Source organism: Panthera leo, chromosome F2 (assembly GCF_018350215.1).
Source record: "Panthera leo isolate Ple1 chromosome F2, P.leo_Ple1_pat1.1, whole genome shotgun sequence".
Classification (NCBI taxonomy): Eukaryota; Metazoa; Chordata; class Mammalia; order Carnivora; family Felidae; genus Panthera; species Panthera leo.
This window is the reverse complement of record NC_056695.1, coordinates 60,841,530-60,855,743: the sequence shown is the minus strand read 5'-3', so window position 1 is coordinate 60,855,743 and position 14,214 is coordinate 60,841,530. Positions and strand designations below refer to the sequence as shown.

The window sequence follows — 14,214 nt, the reverse complement described above, 5'->3', positions numbered from 1 at the left end:
TGAGTAATATTCCATTATGCACACACATGCACACACAGAAACCCACAGTGATCTTTCTTATATTGTACTTTTCAATGCTCACAAACACCCTGTAAAATAGTCACTTTGAACTATTCCCATTTTACAGATGAGGAAACTGAAGCAGAGAGAAGCCAAGTAATCTTATGTTGGAAGATGGACCAGATGGTGGGGCTGGAAATATGAAGCCAGGCAGTCTGACTCTAGAATCTACATTTAAAAGCACTATCTGCCTCACTTCACAATCTTTTCTTTTTTTTTTTTTTAATAGCATTTCAATAGAATGTCATATAGTTACTGAAACTTCAGGATTTTTTAAGTTTATTTATTTTGAGAGAGAGAGCAGGGGAGGGGCAGAGAGAGGGAGAGAGAGCGAGAGAGAGATTGAGAGAGAGAGAGGGAGAGAGAGAGTTTTGAGCAGGCTCCACACTGTCAGAATGGAGCCCAATGCAGGGCTCGATCCCACAAACCATGAGACCACGACCTGAGCGAAAATCAAGAGTTGGTTGCTCAACCAACTGAGCCACCCAGGCTCCCCACTTCATGATCTTTTCTTGATGTCAAGGGGACTCTAATACTTTGAGAACAGACATATAACCTCTTCTATTGTACTATTGAGTCTTATCATTTTAACAATTGCCAATTTGTGTGAGTTGCTTCCATTTAGTGGCAACAATGAAAGTGAACCCAGAAATTGTGATGACCACCAATTCTAAATTAACCATGTTACTACCATGGCCATCTGTGACATTGGCTACATGTTTGTACAGGTTCCTTCTTCATTACCAGGACTAAACTTCCTCCCTTGTCTACCTCACAACTCTCAAACCTTCAACACTCAGATTAAAAGGAATCAGTTGCCTATTTTAAAACGTGCTGATACTCCTGGGACAGTGCAATGAGTCACAACATCCTCTGGACTCCATAGCATCCCTGGAATTTTACTCATCTATCACTCACTACTTGAATTGTAGACAGTATGTGTACCTGCCTACATAAAAGCTTCATGGAGATAGGACCAGCATCTTATTTATCTTGGTCTTCCTTATCATACCAGTTATGTGCTTAAAAGAAATATACGCTGTTTGGGGCACCTGAGTGGCACAGTTGGTTAAGTATCCAACTTTGGCACAGGACAGGCACAGCACACTCACAGTTCGTGAGTTCAAGCCCTGCATTGGGTGAGCTCAAGCCCGCTTCAGGCTCTGCACTCTCTCCCTCTCTCTCCCTCCATCTCTCTATCTCTGCCCCTTGTGGGATATTCTCTCTCTCTCTCTCTCTCTCTGTCTGTCTGTCTTTCTGCACTTCACTCACACTCTCTCTCTCTCAAAAATAAATAATAAATTTTATTTAATATAGGCTGTTTCATGAATGTTGTAGAAACATAAAATCTAGTCCAATCTTATTTTTGCTGTTTGAATTCCTTGTACTACAATTCTTCTAGTATATCTACTGAGGGCTACGTGAATGTGAGCATAGGGTCCAGTTGTTTTGTGAGTATTTAGCTCTGGGTATGAGGAAACTCAGGAATTGAGAAGAAAGTAAGTAAACATTAGGTATAAGATATTTTTATGTGTTTTTATATAAAAAGTAATACTAGTTGTAGAAAAATATAATCACAAGACAAATCTGTAATGGCATCACATTACTTTAACGTCTATATTCCGTCTAATCTTTTTAACAGCTGTTCTTAAGCTATTAAAAAATAAAAAGGAATAATAATAAAGCCTCTTGAAAAAGTAAAATATTTTAGTTTAAGTGATATGTTAAAAAGAGTAAAGGAAATGAGTAGTTACTAAAGACAGATATGGTGATCAATAGTAATTCCATTCATTCATTCATCAAATTACTGTGACTTGGCATAGTATCCTGCACTGGTTAACCCCTGATAGATTAAACAGAACTGCAGAAAACATTTTCTCTTCTATCCAATAAGTTCACCCATGAAAAATTTCCAACCACCCACTGAGCAAAAACAAATTAGGGATAATCCCTGCCTTAGGTGAATATATATACTAATCTCTTGTCAACCTGTGGGGTCTATCATCCTGGAAAATCGTACTTTTGTCAAGCATTAGGTTGGCACAAACCAGGGTCTCATATAAAATAGGGAGTTATAATGATTGAAATGGCAATTTTAAATATATTCTTAAAAGAAGCAGCTTCCAAAACAAATCAGATCCATGGCATTAAAACCCAGACATATTAGGTAACACTTCTCATTAATCACCTTCTTCTGTTGTTCAGGATACATTGCTATGGTATCATTTTGCTAAGACAAAAATGATTTCTCCACAATTTTAATACCTTGCAGGTCTTTAAGGTCTTCATATGCTTGAACTAGCCCTTACTGGCTTGAAATGTAATGTGGTTAACACTTGCATTCTTGCTATTTGTTTCAACGTGCTCAGCAACATCTGCCTTATCATAAACGATCACAGTGCTTGAGGGCAAGGTTTTCCTGATCTCATATCTGTAGAGATGGAGCTTATACACACACACATACCACACACACACACACACACACACACACACACACTTTCTGTCTGTAATATCCTCATTAATTATACACCTGTGATCTCCAAGAGTGAAGAGCTAAATTTGGGTTCATTAACAAGACTGAACTAAACCACATATTTTTTCATTAATGTTGTTTATATATACAAGACCTCATTAGCTTTGTAAAAAAAAAAAAAAAATCAACGCCTAGTATGAGACAGAGCCCTATTTTGTAATGTTATTCCAAACCTGCCTCTGGGAAGAAATTAGCCCTCCTGAAAAAAATGGATAAGCATTTTCTCATGAGGTCTAATGGGTTTAAGACTTCTGAGAAAGCAATCATGCATCCACCCTCCCAGCTGACTCACTCAGTGACTATTACAAAACATTACTTTCTATGATTCAATACAGATTAGATAATCATCCCCTTTTCCTGTAAGTGTCCTTACCAAGACTGAATCCTTGAATTAAACTTCTAGATGCCTTTTTGCTTGTGTCTTGCTCATAATTAACTCCTCCAAAAACTTTTTTGAACATCTCCATTAGCATCATAGTTTACAAAAGAATCTTCTAGTAAAGAAGACAGTGAAATAAGCTGATAATTACAGTGCAGTGTAATAATGCCACTTTATAAATCTATCCAGTGTGATAGATGGAGATGTGTTGAAAGTAGACTGGGACTGGGTTAACACAAGAGAAATTGAAGGTTGGAGAATTTCTGTGAATATTTCATGGACCACTTTTCATTCAATGTGTCTGTTTAATCATTAGTTATAAGATAGGTATCATTTCCTACCTATTTTTTGCTAAAAGTACATTGTTTTACCTATGTGACAGCTCACGCAAATCTTTTGGGAATGGCTTGGAATTCAACCACCATGATAATGTCATTATTTATGAAAAAATATGTTACAAATTCTAACCAAAAAAAAAAAAAAATCCCAAGTTGACATTTGAAACAGAGCCAACTGGTAATTCAAGACTTCTTGCTATCTGTGTGAGAGAATATAAAATGATGAAAATAATTCTTAGATAAATTCAACTGGATTATGCTCAGCAAGATCATTCTCAAAAAAGCAACTCTGATTAGTTGAGTTAAAGTCCCAGGTATTTGATAATAGGAAGGAGAATTTCAGCTGATGGACACGATAACATTAGTCACAGTATATAAATCTTCTGTTACAAATCAATCCATTGGCATTCTGGTGTGTGAATTAGTCTTTTGTAAGTTAAAAAGTCTGTGTTAGGGGCAGCTGGGTGGCTCAGTCAATTAAGTGTCTGACTTCAGTTCAGGTCATAATCTCATGGTTCATGAGTTCAAGCTCTGTATTGGGCTCTGTGCTGACAGCTCAGAGCCTGGAGCCTGCTTCAGATTTTGTGTCTCCCTCTCTGTCTCTCTGCTCCCCCCCACCTCTCAAAAATAAACATTAAAAAAAAAAAGTCTGTGTTAATGCTAAAGTTGAGTCCTTGTATATACACACAAGGTAACAGAATCAGTCCAAAGGCTTTAACTAGATATTGACTCTGTCCTTGGTGCTGTCCAGGTAATATTTCTTATTCGCTTCATTGTTTGCTGTTAATGACTTGGATAAGGTTATAGCCAAAAAATTTCCAGAAGACACTGTTAACAAAATCAAAACTGAAAAAGACCTATATGAACTAAGATGAACCAAAAATTCACAAATAAGAAGCTAACTAAGAACAAATGTAGGAAACAATTGCACAAATCCAGGGAGATGTGACTTAACAGCAGCAGGTATAATAATAATTTTAAAAATCAGAGGGGCTTTGATTGATGGCTTATTATGGGTTAAATGTAGGATACAGAAAAAAGGTCATATGAACTTAGCCTATTTTCAAATGCAATTAATATTTAGTAACTTCTTATTTTACACTATGTTTGGGTCTTCCATATTATCATTAAAGGTTTACAATGAGAAAGGAGATCAATCAGTTTTATTCTGTGAAGGTCAGACCCCATTTGAAGAACAGTGCTATGTTTGGATCAAAAAGGGACAGTTTTGTATGTTGAATGGAATTGCATGTTTGGGCTTGCAAGTTTTTAGTGAAATAAATTCTCCATAGAAAATGTCTAACAGTATTTATTATAGAAAGGTGTTTAATACAGAATTTCATGTTTACCATTTGCTGAATTCTAAAAAGTGAAATGGTTAATAGAACAGGGTGAACTTGTATGGAACATTGTTCAATTTTTACCATCTGAAGAGTGCTCCTGAAAAGTATCTCAACCTCAGGTGACTTCAGCTTGACAGTCTAATGGTTGAATCAACAATTTCTGATATTGGCTGATAGCTAATTTTTGTCTGCATCATATCTGTTAAAAAAAATTCACTTAATCCCATAGAGATATCTTCTTAAAGTCAAATAAAATGAGAATCACCTAATTAAATCAATGAGCAGACTTCAATCTTTGGCAAAACCAATCTCAGCATAGCAGCAAAGGTTTTTTTCCATCAGGGAAAAGGACTTTCATTCAACCCTGAATTTAGGACAAACTCTACAGAAGTGGAGTTCCATGAACTATTAATTTAACAGATAAGAACTAACTCCCAGATGTTTCATGCTATTTAAAGTGAAAGATTCATTTGCCTCTGAGCTACACTCAGAAAACTTCAGATAGTAAAAGGCTTTTCAACATAAATGAACTAAGAAAATTACATGAAAGTCAATTTGCTTTCCTACTTGGAAACTTTCAACTTCTGGGATGAAAAAATGAGTACAATTTTCCATAAATTTATGGATCCAACTATGTGAATGCAAACACCAATAATATATCTTAATGGAAACATGGGAAGTTATTGCTGGCATCCTCTACTTCCCCATTAGAAAACCAAAAGACTGTCTGTTCTCCCATATTTCACGAATTGGACTAGTTGGTCTCTATGGCCTGTATTTGGAACAAGAATAATAAATGCAATCTGGGATGAGTTGTAAAACCACACTAGATGGGCTGGAATGGCACAATTTAAAGGAGACACTGGGTTCTTAATCCCATCTTTAGACTTCAGGCAGAGTTTTTATTTCCTTTTATTGGGAAAGACCTGCAGGATGCAGCAGAGACAACTGGCAAAACTAAATTTCCAAAAGCCAAGTACAACTGAGCACATGGTTATGGAGTCAGACAGACCTCGTTTCAGAGTGTGTCTGCCACTTACTATCAGATATTTAAACCTCCTTCCATCTCAGTTTCTCTAGCTATGATATGGGATAAAAATATTACCTACAGCAGAATAAATAATATATAGATATCATAATATATGCATATAATATTTCTTTCTAGAAACTAAATAGTGCCATGTCTAATTTCACTCCCCACCTATCAAAGTTCCTTTACTATAGAAAATGCTGAAGAAATATCAGTGATTATCAATATCATTATTATAGTTATTGGCAAGAGTTAACATTGGCCCAATGGTTACAATCAGTCTATGAACCTAGACTAAAGGTTTAAATACAACCTCCACTCTTTCCTAGTGACCTTGGATAAGTTACTAAACCTCTCTGCTATCAATTTCCTTGTCTATAAAATGGGTATGGCACTTAATTCATAAGGTTTTCATAAGGGTTAAATAAATTAACACCTAAAATGTGCTTAGATTCTCAACAAATGATATTGGAACAACTGGATATCCACATGCAAAAAAAAAGGAGGAAGAGGAAGGGGAGGAGAGGGAGAAGGGGGAGGATGAGGAAGACCAGGAAGACCTTACACTCTTCACAAAAATTAACTCAAAATGGGTCACAGACCTAAATGTAAAACACAAAACTATAAGAAAAATTAAATAACTTTAGTTTGTTGATGATTTTTTAGATAAAGCAACAAAGGCACAATCTGTGAAAGGAATAATTGATAAGCTAGACCTCTTTAAAATTAAAATTTTCTGGGGGACCTGTGCGGCTCAGTTGGTTAAGCCTCTGACTCTTGTTAGTCTCAGGTCATGATCTCATGGTTTGTGAGATGGAATCCTGCATGGGGCTCTCTACTGTCAGCACAGGGCCTGCTTGGGATTCTCTCTCCCTCTCCCTGTCTCTCTCTGCCCCTCCTGTCTCGTGCATGCTCTCTCTCTATCTCAAAATAAATAAACTTTTTAAAAAGTTAAAGTTTTCTGATCTTCCAGATATCAAGAAAATAAAAAGACAAACCACATAGTAGAAAATATTCTCAAAATACATATCTATTAAAGGAATGTTATCCAAATTATACAAAGACCTTTTAAACTCAACAATAAGCAAACTACCTTAACACATACCTTACCAAAGAAAATGCATGATGGCAAATAAGCATACAGAGTGATACTCCATATCATATGTCATCAGGAAAATGCAAAGTAAAACAATGAGATACTACTATGCACATATTAAAATGGTCAAATCCATTGACAACACCAAATGCTGATGAGGATGTGGATCAACTTTCATTGCTGATAGGAATGCAAGGTGGTACAGGCATTTTGGAAGATAGCTGTGGCTTCTTACAAAAGTAAACATATTCTGACCATAAAATCCAGCAATCATGCTCCGTGGCATTTACCCAAAGGAGTTAAAAACTTACGTCCACACCAAAATCTGTACACAGATGTTTACAGCAGCTTTATTTGCAATTGCCAAAACTTGGAAGCAGCCAAAATTTGCTTCAGTAGATGAATGGATAAATAAACTCTGGTATCTCCAGACAGTAGACTATTATACAACACTTTTTTTAATGTTTGTTTTGAGAGAAAGAAAGAGGGAGCATGAGCAGGGGAGAGAGAGAGAGAGAAGAGGAAGAAAATACCAAGCAGTTTCCTGTGCTGTCAGCACAGAGCCTGATGTGGGGCTGGGTCTCAGGAAATGTGAGATCATGACCTGAGCTGAAATCAAGAGTCAGATGCTTAACTGAACCACCCAGATGCCCCTCAACACTTTTCAAAAAAGAGCTATCAAGCCATGAAAAGACATGGAAGAACTTTAAATATATATTACCAAGTGAAGGAAGCCAATCTGAAAAGGCTACATACTGTATGATCCCAACTGTATGACATTCTAGAAAAGGCAAAACTATGGAGACAGCAAAAAGATCAGGGGTTGCCAAGAGTTGAGAGAGGAGGGATGAATAGGCAGAGCACAGAGGATTTTTAAGGCTGTGAAAATAACCCTGTATGATACTATAATGGTGGATACATGAGAGAAGACATGTTGCTCTAGCTCATTGTAACACTGAGCATGTTTAGAGAACTTTGTTATGATCTGTGTTAGATCTCATTGTCAATTGTACATGTGACACTTGTCCTTCCACACTCACCCTTTTACAGTAATTCCTTTTTTTAAAATTTAATTGTTTTTCTATAAAAATTGTTACCAAGTGTAAACCATCCAATTTGTAACCACAAATAGAAATACAAACTACAGAGTAACTGAATCATCCTCTCATGATGTTTTGTAGCCATGAGAACTGAAGGGTCAAATGGAGCTCTTCATCTTCTTGATAAAATTGCTCAGGTCAGGGGTGCCTGGGTGGCTCTGTCGGTTAAGTGTCCGACTTCAGCTCAGGTCATGATCTTGTGGTTCATGGGTTCAGGCTCTACTCTGACAGCTCAGAGCCTGGAGCCTGTTGCAGATTCTGTGTCTCCCTCTTTCTCTGCCCCTCCCCTGCGCTCACTCGCTCGTTCTCTCTCTCTCTCTCTCTCTCTCTCTCTCTCTCTCAAAAATAAATAAACATTAATTTTTTTTTTAATTACTCAGGTCTGATGACTTCAGGGGCTCCCCAAACTGGCTTTGTCTCCCTTGTATTTCACAGAATAGTAGAAAATATTAAAGATTATACATCATTTGCTTTCTAAACATGTTTTGACCTTGTATTTTCCTGGTTCTTCTCCTTCCTTTTTGATTTCTTTCTCTCTTACCCATTTTGCTGCCTTTTAGTCATTGTTCTGTGCTTCAACACCTGGTGTCTTTAAGGCTCTGGCTTCAGCAAGCAATTCTTCTTTTGGTTAATTCCTTTAATAATAGTCTAATCTACTCCCTTAGAAGATGATATCCAAAAATATGCCTTTGCCTGTATCTTCCCATGAAGATTCTGGTGTCAAACAAGATATGTCCTTTTGGTTGTCTGGTTGTTAGACTCATATCTGGCATCAAAGACCTGTTTTAGCCTTAAAATACCCCAAACAAAGTCCTATTATGATAACACAAACTCCTATTACCAATAAACATTGGCCACCTTCCCAACTAAATATTCCATCAAAGGGAGTTTGCTTATGCTGGTCGCCATATCTGGACACTCATTTACTTTTTCTTCCACCCACTTGTGCATCTAACAAGAGGCAGCTCCAGTCCAGTCCTTCTCCCTCCCTGAAAGTCTATTTCATATTCTTTTCACCCTTCTTCCAGCAAGGGTCCTGAGTACTATTGAGTTCATGGCTTATTCTTTCGTTGTTTTATATACAATAGTTCTTTTCTGTGCAACTAGATAAGAAACTATTCTAAGGACTCAAGCCTAAGTCCTCAGTTTTATTTCCAAAGCACAATAGCCCATTGCTAAACCTCTAATAACAATGCAGTAAATAACTGGTGATTGACTTAGTATTATGATATGACTCTGACAGTAAGAGATACAGTCCCTTAAATACAAATCAAAACCACACTCAGATACCACCTCACGCCAGTCAGAGTGGCCAAAATGAAGAAATCAGGAGACTATAGATGCTGGAGAGGATGTGGAGAAACAGGAACCCTCTTGCACTGTTGGTGGGAATGCAAATTGGTGCAGCCGCTCTGGAAAGCAGTGTGGAGGTTCCTCAGAAAATTAAAAATAGACCTACCCTATGACCCAGCAATAGCACTGCTAGGAATTTACCCAAGGGATACAGGAGTACTGATGCATAGGGGCACCTGTACCCCAATGTTTATAGCAGCACTCTCAACAATAGCCAAATTATGGAAAGAGCCTAAATGTCCATCAACTGATGAATGGATAAAGAAATTGTGGTTTATATACACAATGGAATACTACGTGGCAATGAGAAAAAATGAAATATGGCCTTTTGTAGCAACATGGATGGAACTGGAGAGTGTGATGCTAAGTGAAATAAGCCATACAGAGAAAGACAGATACCATATGGTTTCACTCTTATGTGGATCCTGAGAAACATAACAGAAACCCATGGGGGAGGGGAAGGAAAAAAAAAAAAAAAAAAAAAGAGGCTAGAGTGGGAGAGAGCCAAAGCATAAGAGACTGTTAAAAACTGAGAACAAACTGAGGGTTGATGGGGGGTGGGAGGGAGGGCAGGGTGGGTGATGGGTATTGAGGAGGGCACCTTTTGGGATGAGCACTGGGTGTTGTATGGAAACCAATTTGACAGTAAATTTCATATATTAAAAAATAAAAAAAATAAATAAATTAAAAAAAAAAAAAAAAAAAAAAAAGAGATACAGTCCCTTCCTTCATGTAGCTTACAATCTAGTCTGAAAACTAGATATTAAAATAGCAATTATTACCAATAATTATGTAACTAGGGTTGCAATTAATACTAAAATTGTCTCTAAGATCCAATTTTAAATCACTACGTCTCTCTTCACTGAGTCTTTCTGCTCCCATATTCATGAAGGGAGCTGTCTCTTCCAAATTTCAAGCTCAGATTTATTTTTAAAATTGTTTCACTCCTCTGACTCTTACTCTGTGGTTCTCAAACCTGGGTGATTTTGCCCCCAGGAGACATTTTGGCAATGCCTAGAGACATATTTGGTTGTAATTTAGGGAGGGAGAGGGAGATGTTACTGGCATCTGGTAGGTGGAAGCCAGAGATACTTCTAAAAATCCTAGGCACTGGACAGCTGCCATGACAAATAATTGTACAGCCCAAAATAACAATAATGCCAAGGCTGAGAACCTCTGCTCAAATGCTTTCTCTCTCAGATGTCTTCTGAGTAGTTTTCTTCTCAGCCCACCTTCCATGTGTTTTTCTTAATCTCTAGAGTTATACATGATTATAATGACCACACAATGGTTTTTACAATAAGATCTCTTTTGCCTCAGACAGAAACTAATATTCAGAGAATATGTATATTATTTGTGAGGGTGGAGTATTTGTCATAGAAAGATAAATGTAAGTTGCTGTCTCCTACAGAAATGAGTTTATTTTCTCACTCTTAGCCTTCCATTGGAAATAGGTAGTATGTCAAAGACAGCCTGCTTATTATTCTCCATCCTTAAGACATGTTTCCATGGTGCATCTGACAACTTACACTCAGATTTTCTTCAGATATAATGACTGTACTATAATAAACCTGAAGCCTATCGTAAAAATCCCCTAAATGGTGATTTAATCATGTAACCCATCAATTCTTCACACAAAAATGTTACATCAAAGATGCATGTATTTTTAAATTTTTCATTGATAATATCTAAAACAAATAAATTAAAAAAAAACACCAAACTACACATAGCATCTTTAATAGCACAGAATGTTATCTAAAAGCACAATGGCTTCCAATAGATTGGTATCAGTTCTTTCATTTCAAGAAGCATATGTTAGTTTGAATCCTATTTGAATCTTGAATATCCTAGTTCAAAATACAAATAATATAGCAAACCAAGAGATTAATTACTTTAGAAATCTCTGAAGAAATTTCTACTTTGAGATCTCATGTCTTCACTTCATCCAGCCACTCTGGTCTCCATACTGTTCCTTGAAACTTGCAGGGAAGCTTCTGTCTCAGAGATTTTCACCTTGTTCGCTCTCCCCAAAACTCACACGTCTCATCCTCTTACTCCCTTCATGTCTTCACATGTCACTTTCTTGGGGGGCCTTCCCTCACCCCCTCGATACTCTCCACATTTCCTGCACTACTTTTCTCCACTGCGCTCATCACTGTCTAACATGCCAAATATTTTACTTGTTTGTTATAGTAAGTATTCAATAAATGTGTGCTGCGTTCGTTTAGTAAATAAAAAGGAAGGAAAGATGGGGATGCCAGCAACATCCGTCCTGCTGGAGTGGATTTAGTAGGCATGGTCTGCTCTGGAGCGCTATTTCTAGTGGCAGTTTGAACTCCAGTCCAAAGCCAAGGTGGTGTGATCATGGAACCAAGTGTCCCAACAATGCCTTCCTGATTTTTCAGCTTCCTGACAGTGGTAGAAGTTACTCTTCCTCAGTTGATATTCTGAGAGTCACTCTTGGAGACACAGCTAGAGCCAGCCCTTCTCCACAATCTACCTCATTCACCTTAGATTATCCAGATGCTGCCTATTAGACACAACAGTATATCCCCATTTTACAACTAGGAAGCTGAACATCAGGAACACTAAAGAACAATAAGTCAAGCTTAAGTTTATATGATCACACAAACGAAATGAACACTTCTAGATTCCTCTTTCAGTGACTCAGAATAGTTAAGATTTACTTGGTACCAGATATTCCTCCTCCTAATCCCTCAGAAACATCGATTTCTGGAACTGAGGAATACATATATTCTTTCCAGCCGCCCTTTGCCTGGAATAGTTTGCACCTGCTACTGATGCCTGTTAAGACTGCTCCCAAGAGGCAAGAAAATCTTGTATCTCAGTATTTGAGTGTTTTTACACAATGATCCTGTATGGTATTTTTGTGGAATTTTCAGTGTATGTTGTACTGGGAAACTCCAATTAAGTCACAAAAATCATTTGGTATGGTTATGAAACATCCGTTGTGGGTTTACAGTGCATATTACGGATTCAAATCTTCTTGCAACTAAAAGTGGCTTGTTTTCCTTCTGTGATTACTCAGTTGATGACTTCTGTGATTTGGGACAATGAAAGACTGAGAATCTAGCTGTTGCTTCCTGTCTTTTGCACATTCTGTTGAACCAGCTAAACTGTTTTTGTGTCTACTTATCTTTCGTGGATCTGTGGAGTTTGCTTTTGAAACTGAAAACGTTTTTGGAGAAAAAAACCATCTCAGAAAAATATCACGGGGGGAAATCCTCTCCATTATTTATATAATGTTTATACAAACAAGCCAAGGACAGGCTACTTCTCCGAAGAGACAAACTTGGTAAGAGAGGATTCCATAATATAGGAAGCAAATGAAGGAGAAGATATCAGAGGATGAATTTTTTCATAGATACTTGAAACTTAGTAATACAAGGTTGTCAAATAACATGTGTTAACTATGTTATGGGGGTTTTTGGTGGGGGAGGGGGTGTGGGAGAAAGAAGGAGAGAGAGAATCTTAAGCAGTCTCCATACCCAGCACGGAGACTGACACAGGGCTCAATCTTACCACTGTGAGAGCATGACCTGAGCCAAAATCAAAAGTTGAACATTTAACCAACTGAATCACCCAGGTGCCCACCTATATTGAATTTTTAATAAATTGTTTTTTTCTGTTCACTTAAAGAGTTATTCTATGAGTGTTAAGAATTAGTCCAAGAAATTACAGAAGGAATGAACAGTCTTTCTAAAGTTGTAAGATAATAAGAAATTGTCATTATTAGTAAAAGTTATTAAAAGAAAAGAAATATTCTTTCTGCCATCAAAATCAACCATAAATCACCCCCTGCTTAAATAGAAATCAGACTCTCATAACAAAGAATGTGCCTGAAAGATGGCACTTTCATATTATTTAGCATAATAGTTTATTAGGTTTAAAAGATAAGAGATAGAGAGGGGAGAGAGAAAGAATAAATTTTTTGCTACCATCAGGGGCACCTGGATGGCTCAATTGGATAAGCATCCGACTTTGGCTCAGGTCACAATCTCGTGTTTGTGGGTTCAAGCCCCATGTCGGGCTCTGTGCTGACAGCTCAGAGCCTGGAGCCTGCTTTGGATTCTGTGTCCCCTTTCTCTCTCTGCCCCTCCCCCTGCTCATGTTCTGTCTCTCACTCTCTCTGTCAAAAATAAATGTTAAGAAAAAAATTTTTTTAATCTTTCATACCATCAGTATAAATTATATTTTTTAAAATGATTTTATATTAATTCTATCACAAAAAAAATTAGAAAAAGTTATCCTAAAAACATTTTATAGCAAAAATAAATAATAGGATAATTCTTAAAATGTACCAGGAAGGCTCAAAGCAGAGGAATTACCTTAAGTATATAGGGATTGGAGAAAGACCCTGCTACGCAAGGTCAGGCATGAGTAGAGTGGAAAAGGAATCCCTAGGAAGGACAAGTTTCATATTTAGATATGTAGGAAAGACCCAGAATATAAAGCATTAAATTTCACAGCCTGACACATTGCCACGCACATGATAGCTCATTAAAATATTTGTCAAACGCAGTTTGATACCAATGATGTCTGCTGAGCATTGGTGCATATGACAACTCCTTTCTTCCTTCTTCTTGTCTTAAATGGTGAAGTGATACCTAGAGCAACAGATACCATGTTCCAACCATGAAGCCACAATATTTTAAGGATGAAAGAGCAGAACTGTGAGGCTATCAAGGAACTTCTTCCACCAGATGTTTTGTCAAGTGAGATAATTAAATGTCTTATTCTTTATTCCTGAAACCACTGTTTTTTATTCCTTGTGGGGGAGGGGGTCATTTACTACTTTCAGAAAAAAAAATGCATTCTTAATTGATACACACCTAAAAGGAAAATTTTATCTTTTATCCTCAAAAATAGGCCTGGTCTGATTTCAAGACCCCTTTACCACAACACTCCCAGACAAAGAAACAAACAAAAAAGTCATCTGCTTGTTGATATCTGCAATTCTT

General features: G+C 37.2%; 1 long non-coding RNA gene across 1 annotated transcript in view; it reads left to right on the top strand.

Moving 5' to 3' along the window:
* Nucleotides 1–13,933, top strand: part of LOC122210922 — a 56,143-nt gene extending 42,210 nt beyond the window's left edge. Inside the window, exon 3 of the long non-coding RNA XR_006198376.1 lies at nt 13,855–13,933. This is a non-coding gene — a long non-coding RNA (uncharacterized LOC122210922). The remainder of the gene's footprint in view (nt 1–13,854) is intronic.
* The last annotated feature ends 281 nt before the right edge of the window (nt 13,934–14,214 follow it).